Genomic DNA, 12,995 nt, shown 5'->3' with positions numbered 1-12,995 from the left:
GCATCTCTCTAGGGGCGCCTGGGTGGCTCAGAGGGCTAAGCAGCTGCCTTCAGCTCAGGTCATGATCCTGGGGTCCTAGGATTGAGCCCTGCATCAGGCTCCCTGCTCAGCAGGGAGCCTGCTTCTCCCTCTCCCTCTGCTGCTCCCCCTACTTGTGCTTTCTTGCTCTGTCAAATAAATAAATAAAATCTTAAAAAAAAAAGGCATCTCTCTAGAATGGTTTCCAGTGTTCACCCTTGCTTTGTATGTGTGTTTGTGTGTGTGTGTGTGTGTGTGTGTGTGTGTGTAGTAAAGACCCCTGGGAGTTGAAATTGCTGATTGTGGTAGTGATGGGAGTTAATAAAAATTCATTGAGAACAGGGGGCACCTAGGTGGTTCAGTCCGCTAAGCGACAGACTCGATTTTGGCTCAGGTCATGATCTCAGGGTCATGGGATCAAGCCCTGCATCTGGCTCTGCACTGGGCGTGAAGACTGCTTAAGATTCTCTCTCTCCCTCTCCTTCTGCCCCTACCCCCACCCTGCTCTCTCTCTCTCTTTCCCTCTCTCTCAAAACAAATCGTTGAGAATGTATTTTCCTATCCTTCTCAAACCCTTGCAGCCATACCAAGTGGCAGAAGTTGTCTGTTGGTCTGGGAGAAAACAGGTAGACAGGAGGGCAAAGTGGGGTGCCTGGGTGGCACAGCGGTTAATCGTCTGCCTTCAGCTCAGGGCGTGATCCCGGCGTTCCGGGATCAAGTCCCACATCAGGCTCTTCCGCTATGAGCCTGCTTCTTCCTCTCCCACTCCCCCTGCTTGTGTTCCCTCTCTCGCTGGCTGTCTCTCTCTGTCGAATAAATAAATAAAATCTTTAAAAAAAAAAAAAAAAAAAGACAGGAGGGCAAAGAGCCCTCAGCCGACTGACACCGAAAGGCTAAGCAGTCCACGTAATTCGAGGAGGAATAACCAGGGGTGGCCTGGAATGTGCAGTGTGGGGACTCGCACGCCTGGGTTTGCTGTTTGTACGATCCTGCCCCATCCAGTCCAATGGCCTCACAGGAGAGGTTAAGGCTCCACTATTAATCTCCAACAGAAGGGCCTGGAACGCAGGCTCTGCCAGGGTACTCGGTGGCTGGGAGAACCTGGGGAGCTTGGCGTGCCACCGCAGCATCACAGGGTCCCTTCCGGGTGAGCCAAATGAGTGACAGCCCAGGTTCAAAGGGATGAGGTTCCCCGACAGAACATCTGACTGCTTTCAACTCCCCTACGACCGTGTCTCCTCCCTCTGGTTTGGGAAGAAGAGGAAAGCAGCCTTGTGTGGTACAGATGAGGACACTGAAGCTCAGAGGGCCTCTATGCCTTGTCCAAGGTCACTCCACACGCAACCAGCCCAAGATGCAAGGAACTTTGCAACTGCTGTATTCAGTACAGATGGTTTCTGGGCGGGGGAGGTGTTGAGCTTGAACCTGTGTCTGGTTGACTCCAGAATTAGTTGGTTCCAGTTTAAACCTAGTTTACCTGTCACTCATCATGCATCCCTCTGAAAGCCTGGTTGGTAACACCTGGAGCGTGTTCTGTGAATATTGGGTCAGTATCCCAGGCAGCAGCCGGTTGTACTAACAAGGATCCCCCTGCTTCACCCCCAAACTCCCTGAGCCCAGAGGCCTGCACCTTTGCTCCCAGCCGGCAGGGGGCGTGCACACATTGTTTCCAGTGGGCTTCCCACAACCTCCCCAGGCGTTGGGCACATTCTGCCCTCCTGGGATTGAGAGCGGTGTGTGAGACATACAGGGGCCCTGGACGAACCAGCCTGTTTAATGTCAAGAGCCTTTAAACTGTGTGGTCTTCCTAGCAGGGAGCCCTCTGGCAATGTACGGGACTGACATGGACTGAGTGGTTCCTCCAGCAGGCGCCCTGCTAGGCACTTGACAAGCATTAGCTCGGTTCGTCACACAAACTACTGAAATGATCAATATTATAAATGAGAATACCAGGTGCTAGTTTTACCTCATTTACAAATGGTAATACTGAGGTTTGGGGCTGGTAAGTAGCTTGTGACCCCCTACCCTTGAGGTCCCCTCTTTCTGTTCCCGGGTGGTGGACTTGGACAGGGGGTACAGGCTAAAGTCTGGGCTTCCAGAGGGAGCTGGATTGGAAAGAATACTTCTCAGAAGAAGAATGGTTTATGCTCCCGGTCTCCCTGGGCTTCCTGCCTCCTTGTGGTTTGTTCCCCAAAGCTCTGGGTGGGCCCCTTGAGCAGGCTGGCCAGCTCCAGGCTGCTCTCAAGGGGCACCCAGGGACATTTCCTCCTAATGTCCCTCCCAGCCTCCTGGCACACATTGAAGACCGTCCTGGGTGGTGACACTGGGCGCAAGCAGCCCCATGGGAGGGGAGGCGTCACAGCATGTCATAGTAGAACCAGCTAGCCCAAACCCTCTGCCATTCTTTGTGCAAGGAGCCCCAGACAGGGGGGCCACGGACCTAGGGTCACCTGGCTGGTAACGAGAGAGCCACGGCTGGAACGGTTCTCTGAACTGCGAGGCTTTCTTCAGGCTTTAGCTGATCGTGTTCTCCAGGGCCTGGAATTGCCCTCTGCCCACCACCCAACTTCCCATGACATCCAGGCCTTGCTCCATGTCACATCCTGCCCACCGTGTTCTGGGCCCCACCTCCTGTCCCTCTTTCCCACAGGCTCTCTCCCTGCAATAGAACCAGGTGCTCTCATTAGCCAGTGGCACATGCCTTCCAGTCCAGGTCCACTTGCCTCATACCCCTGGCTGATCTTTGAAACAGGTGCTGACAGGTGGGGGTCAGTGTACAGGATAGGGCCCTGGGCCAGGAGCTCAGTCACCTGCACTTGAACCTGGCGGACCACTGACATGCGGTGTGTCTCAGGGAGGTTGCTTTACTTATCTGGGCTTCAGTTTCCCCTACAGTCTAGATCAGTGCTTTTCCAACTCTGTCCGTGGGGCCTGCCTCTGGCTACAGTGGACAGGGCCCTGCCCCTGCCCGGATTAGGCTGCAGCTGTCTCTTTTTTTCTTTCAGAGGGGAAGATTGTAAGGTGGTAAAGGTGGTTTGAAAACCATTGTGAGGTCCTTTCTACTCTAATCTTGTTAATGTTTGTACTTCACTCACCCCCCCCCCCCAGCTACTCGCAGGAATATGGCATCTTACAGAGTCTTCTCCATAAGCATATGGGGGATGGGATGGAATGGCAGTGCTGGGAAGCAGAGAAGGGGCAAGCAAGCAGGCAGTAAATGGCCAGGAGGCAGCTGGATGGACTGGAGGCCTGGAACAGGTTTCTGAGGTGAAGACAGTCTTTGAAAAGGCACTGAGGCTGCCTTGAGTCTGTGGTTTCTGCTCCCTTCCTCCTCCAGGTTCCCTCCTGGCTTTCACCACCACCTCTTCCACAAGCCTCTTGCAGGGGCCACAGAGCCCTTGCACAAACTCCGCGCCTGTCCCCCGCTGCCAGGGCCGCCCACGCGGCCGGGTGGACTCGAGTCTGGCGGACATTGGTGTGGCCGAGCTCTCTCGGAACAAGGTTCAAAAGGGCTATGGGGCTGGCACGGAGCAGAACTCTGTGGCCTGGTCCGCGGGCCAAAAGCCAGGTGGGCCCCCCAAGGCAGGTCTTCCCAAAGCCGCGGACGTCTGCAGGCTTCTCTGGGTGCGCTGGGAGGGGAACGGACTCTGTGTGCCTTTGTCAGATGCGGTGCGCGCTTTCCATCGTGTGGGCATGTTCCTTCTGCTTCCAGCTCTTGGCTCCTCCTAGAGCTACAAATTACACTCTAGCCTTCATCCTGCAGCAGGGCTTCCATGCCCCAGGCTAAGAGGGACCACCCCGGATCGTGCAAGTGTGGCCGCCCACAATTAGAAAAGCCTGTGTTGTGCATGGTTTAACTCTGACCGGGGTTAGAAAAGGCCCCAGCAGTGCAAAGCGGAACCACTGTGACAGCCCAGAGAAGTTCCATCAGGACACTTACTAACACGATGTTTGAATTTCATCATCATCTCCATCTTCACTGTCATCCCAGCACCCGCCCATCTCTGATCCGCTCTCAATGTGATTACCATCTGCCAAGCTCCTGGGGCTGCTCATGCATTCACCTCGGAAGGTCTCAGCAGGAAAGCCTTTCATCTTTTTTAAGAACGTACTATGTGCTGGGCACTTTATAAACTTCAGGTACTTTACAAACTTTATTTAGTCAGCACGACAACCCGGGGAGTAGACGCTTTTGGCTGCAAGTAACAGTGACCTCAACAATCCTGGATTGAGCCTGGGGTCCCTCAATGAACGATAAAGGAACTGATGATCGCAGAGAATAGTCCAGAGGTAGATGCCTCCACCTGCTGAATTGTGCTGTCAGGACCCAGGTTCTTGCCATGTTCCCATTCTATCACCTTTAGCGTCTTGGCTTGGCTAGTTATCGTCATCACAAGGTAGCTGCTATTGCTCCAGCCATCATCATTCCAGACATAACATCTGGCTGCAAAAGGACAATTACTGGGGCACCTCGGTGGCTCAGTCGGTTGAGTGCCGGACTCTTGGTTTCAGCTCAGGTCGTGATCTTGGCATCGTGGCATTGAGCCCTACATTGGGCTCTGCACTCAGTGCGGAGCCTGCTTGAGATTCTCTTTCTCCCTCTCCCTCTGCCCCTCCCGCTCGTGCTCTAAGATAAATAAATAAATCTTAAAAGAAAAAAAAGAGTCTCAAAAGGATAATTACTTCCTCTCATGTTTTAAGAGCAAGGGAGTACATCCTAGAACAACGCTCCACACGCACCTGAAAGATCCCTCCTCACATCTCATTGACCAGAATTGGGCTGCAGAACCATCAAACATGAATCACTGGCAAGGGGAATGGCATCCCAAGATTACTTTAGACTGATTAGAATTTCCCCCTCCCACCCAAGGCACCTTCAGGAGTGGGTGGACTCCTGAAAGAAAAATTCAGAGCATTAAGGAAAAAAGCAGGAGTGACCATCAGAGGTCTGCCATGTGGGCAGTTATCACATGTCCCATTTTACAGATGGAAAAACTGAGGCTAAGAGAGATGAAGCAGTGAGTAAGTTACAGTAAGATGCCGTTAGGACTTAACTCCAGGATTGTTTGACTCCAAAGCCCTGGCTCCTTCTACTACAGGATGCACCAAGCATTACTCTATGTGCTTATGAGTAAGAAAGATGGGTAGACTGCATCTACCTCAAATTCTTGCTGGAACAAGGGACGGTGTAAATAGCCACATACACTCATATACTATTTCACTGTCAATAAAATTACATCATAAGAATTTACATTCAGGTATGTTCATTTGACTTGCATTTGTCTAAGGCCTTCTAGAGACTTTGACTTTGGGGACAGACTGGTAAGCCCTAGCCTTGAACTTTAGAGAGTCCCTGATGAGGGATTGTGTGAACAGACAGGTACAAATCTTTGCAATATATGCAGATTGCCATGGAAGTATAGAGCCAGGAAATGCTGGAGGCCAGTATCACAGGACAGGTAAAAACTGAGTGGGGTTTTGAGAGATGCATAGAAGTTTGCTCAAAGAAGAAGAGGGGGCAAACATTTCTCCTAGGCAGAGAAAAGAGCCCCGCAAAGGCATGGGCTTGAAAAGTCATACTGTGTTTGAGGAACAAAGGGGGATTTAATGTGGTCAGAGAGTAATCAAGGGGCAGGAAGAGGCAGAGAGGGGGTTACGGGCAGTTTCCCAGGAGTCTTGCCTTCCTAGCTAAGGAGTTTGCCTGGATTCTGTTAGGCACCTGAAAGATTTTGAAGCAGGAAAGTAAAGTGATCAAATGTGAATGATTTTGAAGACTTGGAACCCCCTGATGAGTCCAAGTGAATGTGAGTGGACAATGCAGAAGGGAAGAACCCACGGCTCAGACACAGGTGTGTGCTCCGGATATGTGGATTCCAGAATAAGAGAAGTCACTGACAAAGAATGATGCCTCCCTGGTATCAGCACCACGTCCAACTGTAATTGGGACCAAGGTGCCTGTATAGGGATGTGCAGAAACTTGCATAGCCGGAGACTATGAATAGCTTGATTAATGTATCCATACTGAACACACGTACTGACTTTGAGATAATTATTAAAAGCTAGCTTCTATTGAGTGCTTGCTACATTTTAGGCGCTCTAAGTCCTGCACTGTCTTATTTAATTCTTATTTAAACCTTGTAAGGAAGGTTTAAACTAAATTATGTGAAATTGCCAATATTTGATGTTTAACTTATGAAAACTGATGAGGAAGCCTGGAGGTTGGCTCAAGTCACATTATCACACGCAGCAGACCAGGATTCGAACCCAGGTCTGATAAGGACTCTAGAGTAAGGCAACCCTAAGTTCCCACTGCGGCTACCACTTACTATCTGTGTGTCCTGGGACAAGTTACTTAACCTCTCTGAGCTTCTGTTTCTTCACTTAGACGATGAGGACAATAACTGAACCCTCTGACTGAGGTGTGGGTTGGAAGAGAGAATGCATTAACACACTCAGCACAACGCCAGACACAGAAGAGGTGCCTGATGAATGCTAGTCTGTCTATCATCGCTGCTATTAATATTCCCAAGCCTGGACTGTGGAGCACCTCTCCCAACCTGCTGGGAGGCAGATGCCTTCTGGAATCAGTGTGTCCCCTGGGTGGAAAGGAGAGATTTTACTGCAGGAACCAGATCAACGTTACTGGTAAATAGTCTTCAGGCTCACAGGGCGAGGAGAGCCAGGAGCTACGTCCTCTCGTTGCCAGCACTGCCAGCCTCTGCTTATTCCTTCCCCTCCTGAGGTCTCTGGGTCCTCATGGCCACAGGGGACCGACCCAGGGGGGAGCAGCCTTCCCACTGAAAGAGTAGCTGGGCCAGCTCTGCTTGCACTCAGGGCAGCCTTCCTAGGAAGCTTCTGCCTCCTTTTCCCAGAACCCAGCCTGAATGGGATGTATTTCCAGGATACCCCAGCTGCTTTTGCTTTCGAGAACCACATCCATCAGCGAGGGATGCTGCGAGTCCCCGTTGCCCTCTGGCCTCATGGACGCACTTTCTGGCTTTGTGTACAGATGTCTCTGATACATGCGTGCACGCAGCTGTGCGTGTGGGTCTCTGAGCCCGAGTGGAGCTGCGCTGGAGCGAGCTGGGGGTTGGCACCACCTTGGCAGCCCCAGCCCCAGGACACCTTTGCCTTATTACATTCCACGCTTGGGTGGGGCTCCCACCTGCCGGGTGGGAATTGACTCCCAGCTCCTCTGCATCTAAATCTCAAGTGTTCGCTCTTTAGACAGAAATTACAAGGGCTGCTAGAAGGAAGTTCAAAGCCTGGCCCCCAGCAGTTCTCAGCATATCTGCTGGAGCTGGGCTACTTCCGAGCACAGACCCACACAGAGGCAACCGTGATAATGAGAGGCTGGGAGAAGTCGAGCACAGGCAGGCCAGCTAAACCACACCTTTGTTGTGGCACTTTCGGACGCGTGCAGATCTTTCCCCACCGTCTGCCCCTTTGCTTGGCTGGACTCTTGTATAAGACCTGGCTGCCCCCAGTTCAGTCTCTCTAAAAAGCATGTTCAGTCCCCTCCAGAGAAACTCAAAACACAGACACTCCTTATGCGTTTTCCTGGAAACATTCTATAGCTCCAGCCTGGGAAAACTTCCAAAAGTTTTCCGAACCAACGATGATAATAATAATAATAATAATAATAATAATAATAATAATAATAAAAAGGAGATAGGGGGAGGAGAGAAGCTTGGGCAAACGCTCCTGTTGATTAATGTTCAAGGGAACAGACTTGGATTGTAGGGAAAGGAAAAAGGAAGGGTTTTCCAGGTCAATTTAAACATTTGTGTGCTGTTTGCTTTAAAGGCAATTTCAAAATAGTTGGCCTCCCCAAAGCGATTTTTTGGAATCTACCCAGAGGGCAAAAACTTACCCTTCCTTCCCCCATCTGGAAAGTTTTCACACCAGAGGCCCCACTCATTCCTGAGCTCTGGCTTCAGAAAGAAGGACTTTCCCCAACCTTCCAAGATTCCCTGCCCTCCCTCACCCTGCTGACCCAGAAGGAGTCATGTTTGCTCCACCCAGCAGCAGCTGCATTCCAGCTGCGGAGCTATTATGAAACATTTCGGAAGCCTCTGGCTGGAAAGGTACATGGGGAATGTGTCCTAATGACACCTGTGTGCCGGTTAACCCTGCAGACAGAAGCAGCAGGAACGCATTTTTTTGACTTGGGGTCCCCTTCCTAAGTCCACGGTGCAGAAGAGCGGGCTGTCAGCTTGCAGCAAGAGTTTTCTTTTTTTTTTTTTTTTTTTAAGATTTTATTTATTTGACAGAGATAGAGACAGCCAGCGAGAGAGGGAACACAAGCAGGGGGAGTGGGAGAGGAAGAAGCAGGCTCATAGCGGAGGAGCCTGATGTGGGGCTCGATCCCAGAACGCCGGGATCACGCCCTGAGCCGAAGGCAGACGCTTAACTGCTGTGCCACCCAGGCGCCCCTGCAGCAAGAGTTTTCAGTGGTCCCTCAGATAAAAGTGCTGACCAGCCTGACCCCCCTCACTGTGAAACACAAGACACCAAATTCAGACATTTCTGTGAAGATTCAAAAATATTTTCACTTACTCATGAGCTCTCGTCTTTTTAATTAAAGCACAACATCTTGCTCAAAACAAGCCTTTGGAACAGCAGAGTAAACAGAACCTTAATTTAGGAATTTGCCAGCCGATCTCGACGACTGCGGGCAGGTTACGGCAGCCGTGGGGAGGCAGAGGAGGGACTAAAAGTCTCCGGGAGGCTCCCTGCCCTCCCAGAGAGGGTGTCTGCCCCTGACCATTCAGATGGAGATGGAGGGGGGGCGCTCAGAGACCAACGAGGATCCTTTAAATCCATAGAAGTTGGCCAGACAGGGCAGGCCTGAGCAAATGGCTTTGCAGGCAGTTGAAGCCCTCAGCAGCTGTCAGAACAACTGCCACCACGCGCTCGCGGCGGCCGGGAGTGTGCACCAGCCTCCGGGGCCTCTCCCCTGGCTCAGGCTTGTCGCCATCATGTGACCTACGGGGGCTACACTGTAGACCCTCGGGTTAATGACACCATCTCAGTACGGCTGGCAGCAGCTGCCTACCTGCTACCCGCTGTCCTGCCCAAACCGCTTCGTTTCCCGGCTCCTGAGATTCTGTACCTTTTCACTAGCGTCACCAGCCGCCACCCAGCCGGACAGCAACAATTAAGCGCCGTGGGAATGCTTTGAGAATCCAGCATCCAGGGTGAGGAACCCCATGAAGTCCTCCATTAATTCCTGGTGCTGAAAGCGGATATGGAAATTGAGCTGGAGAGCTGGTGGCCCGGGTCCCAGGGGGCCACCCAGCTATTGTGAAAGAACCCTCTCCCTTCTTCCTGCTCCTGCGGTCCCACTTCAAACACTCCCTGGGATCCACCTTTTTAACACCTCCAGGGCCACCAAGGCCACCGCCCCCACCCCATTGACCTAACCACCCACTTCTACTCCAAGTCCTTTTAGAGAGCAGCCGGCATGGTTGCCATGGAGAGCGCCCCACCCCCGATACCATGTGGGGCTTTGAGACCCTAGAAGGAAAGCACCAGGAAACCCCAAAGCGGTCTCCCTCCCGAAAACAATGGCTTCCAGGGTCTGTGCCAGACACAATCACAGCACCCGAAATAGACTCATTGTCCTCTTGTGCAATATCCAGGAATTTGGTGAAACTCATCATTTTTCAGGTTACCGATAATGCAAGTCTGGAAACTGAAACAGGAAGGAACACAGGCTGAAAAAGCTTTTCTCCAGCCCACCGCGTTCCTCTCTCCAGATGTAAGATAGGTTTTTTTATTTGTTTGTTTTTTGGGGTTTTTTCCAGCAGTACTTTGGTGGGGTTAAAATTAGCTGGCAGCATTCTGGTCACATGCTAGACAGCAAAACAAAAGGGAGTTGTTCCCCAGCAGCTCCTGAAGCAGCCCCGACAGACCTTCCTAATCCATGGACTTCTGGGAAGCTGGCTCCTTGGGCCCTGGTACAGAGGGGCTGCACCACCGAGTCCCCCTGTCGTCACCCTGCTGTCACAGAGCAGGACACGGGCGGTGGCCAGGCTGTTTGGGATCTCGGAGCTGGCCTCCATCTGGGAAGGCACTCTAGGGCCACAAGATGGCTTTTGCAAATCTTCCCATTTGGAAGAGAGGAAGGCTGAAAAAAAGGAAGAACTTTTGAAGCCAACAAATCAGCAAGCACCACAAGGACATGGAGAGAAAGAGGAAGGGCAGTGTCTGAAATCGTGGAAGGGGGCCTCGCCTTCCGGGGGAATGGGCTGCTCTGGGCATGTTTGAAGCCTAAAAAATCATAACATCCAAGCTATATGTGGCTAGCTTTTTGGGTGGATTCTTTATTCCTGGACCCTGATGATAGAGGCTCATCGTAATCTGCTTTGTTCTTCCAGCTTAAAACTGTCACCAGAAGCCCTGGATGAAAAATGCAGCCTCTGATTCATGCGCACAGTCAGGAAACATCCCTTGCACTCAGTGCAGAAACATGTCCGTCAACTTGGGAAAGGAATCACCGCCACGAAATGTGCTTTTGGCTTGCCAAAGCTTAGCAGCTGCCAGAGCCAAAAACCCAGCTGCCTGGATTGTCTGGGGAAGGTGGTGGCTGGGGTGGGGGGCGGGGAGAGGGAGAGAAAGAGGGGCTTTCTGAATCACCTGATCCGAACCCTACCTCCCGTTTAATTCCAACCCAAAGCCCACCTCGAAATGTCTCGAGGGCCAACTGCTCCTAAAAATCGTGTTTAACACTACCCCTGCAAGCTCTGAGCCCGCTGTCAAGGTGAAGCAGATGGCTCTTATTGATTTATTTATTTATTTGGAAGGGGCTACTTTGAAGTCAGGAGATTCCAGCGAGACAGAGTGCGTTGCCCTGGCCCAAATCGCTGTGACAATCACGAGCAGACACCCAGAGAGAGGTGGGTTAAAAGAAACTGCGGCTAAGCTCCAGGAACTTGGATTTTTCGTCTTTTCCCCTGTCCCGGCCTCCGTGTCAGCTGAGCGCTTATGAAGAAATGGTTCCTTTGGCTCAACATTCTGCGGTATTCAGGGTTTGTGTGAGCTATGTAGGGCCCGCTTTGTCCAAAGGGCTTCATAAACCAAACAGGCCTCTGACTTGGATCTCATCCTGAAGCCTTCCTTATACAGACGGACCCAAACAGAAAATCCCCCCTCACACCCCCGCCCCCGCCCTAACGCCCAGCACATAAAGTCCTCTTTAATAAACATACACCATTTTTCAGCGGAACAGCCTCAAGGTGTCAAAAGTACATAAAGGTCTGAAAGCTGAAACCCTAGATAAACAGTGGGTTGAAATATATTTAGCAGAAAATATTGAAACCCACAGGAAAAATATGTTCTCGTCCTGGGATGGTAACGAAAGGTTTAGGTTCAGGAAACCTTCAGGAAGGAGCAAGTTGGGTTGAGGAGGAATACCGTTCAATGTAAATAAATCCCTAAACCTCTTTGGCCTTCCTGGGCCTTGGCTGGAATGGAGTATTTCATTTTTTCCCCCATTAAACAGGCCACCCGGAGAGTTGGCATTAGAGACCTGAACATGTACCAAATCTGAATGTGCTATTTTGTTTCTGTACATTGAATCAGGCCGTGTTTCAAAGAGCAGCTTGTGCAAAATGGGGAGGGGGGGGCATCCGGACCGGTGCGCCCTCACTCAGTGTCAATGACAGATCGGTTTCACCTCAGTGTCTCGTCCCTGACAGGAACACAGCGACAGTTATTGTTGCCCAAGGTGATGTCATGATCGTTCTTAAACCCGGGGTTCTCGGGGACTCGGTTGTGCCTCTCCTGCAATAAAATGGCTTCAGAAAGACCCACATTTCCTGCCGTCTCAAGGTAGGGGGAGAGAGCGAGAGAGAGAGCGAGAGAGCGAGCAGGACAGGGCAGGCAGCCACTCTCCCTAAGATGGATGCTGCATGATGTAAGCTGCTGGCTAACTGTCTGGCATCCTTGCAGTTTTAAGTTGCCAGCAAAATATTATTAAAAAGATAAAATACACGCAAACCGTGCAGAATGTAAGGCTGCTGTGTTTACATCCGGGTTTTGATGACTCAAAGACTTACACTAGGGCTTGCTGAAAAGCTCTATTAAAAACACAGCTTTGTGAAAGCCCCCAGGGAGCAGGAAGCAGGGCCGGGGTGTGTGGGATCCTAGGAGCGGGTGTGTGTGTGTGTGTGTGTGTGTGTGTGTGTGTGTGTGTGTGTGTGTGACCCGCCTAGGACGGCGCTGAGGCCGGCGGTCCGGCTGCCACTTAGGGCCCGGGAAGTGCTTCGAGGTGAACCTTCTCTCGGCTTTGGAACCAGAGCAGCCAGGGTTAACCTTTTTCCAGAACATTTATTTCACCATCTCACTGACTAGAGGGAGGAGGGGCAGGAGGCAGAGCGAGAGCCTGCCGCGCTGAGAGGCTGCGGATCACAAGGCCATTCTGATAGCCTCCTGTCCCCATGGCAACTGCAACGGCATTTATCAGTTCCTTCTGCGCACAGGCACAGCAAATCTGCATTGCACATGGCAGGCTTCCAGCATTTCAAATGAAAGAGCACTTTGAACGGCTGCCAAGTTTGGAAGGAGCAGAACTGTCAGGGCTGCTTAAAGCTGGCAGTTTATACTGGGGAGGCTTTCGCTTCCCAGAATCCTCCGGGCCTGGCGCGCTGCCAAGTACTTAGCGGAAGCTAAAAAGTAACTCGCTCCCCTCCCTCCTCCCTCCTCCCCTCCCCCTGCTCACACTCCCCCCTCCACGCCATTCACCGCAGTGCTCTCAAAATTTTCCACATGTCCTGTGTCACCAGTGCAGGCTGTACAATGAAAACCAGAACGCGGGCTGCCTACGACCGGGCTTCTATTAATAAGGGGGGTGCGGGGAATGAGGCAGGTCGGGATCAGACACTGACAGTCAGGGCACCCTGTCTCCGCTGTACCTGCCATAACCACTGGGTGTGAGCCTGTGGGGGGGTGGGGGTGGTGTATGTGTGCGCGCG

This window comes from Ursus americanus, chromosome 26, assembly GCF_024610735.1.
Source record: "Ursus americanus isolate L20-20 chromosome 26, mUrsAme1.1.p, whole genome shotgun sequence".
Classification (NCBI taxonomy): Eukaryota; Metazoa; Chordata; class Mammalia; order Carnivora; family Ursidae; genus Ursus; species Ursus americanus.
This window is presented reverse-complemented; position numbering follows the sequence as displayed.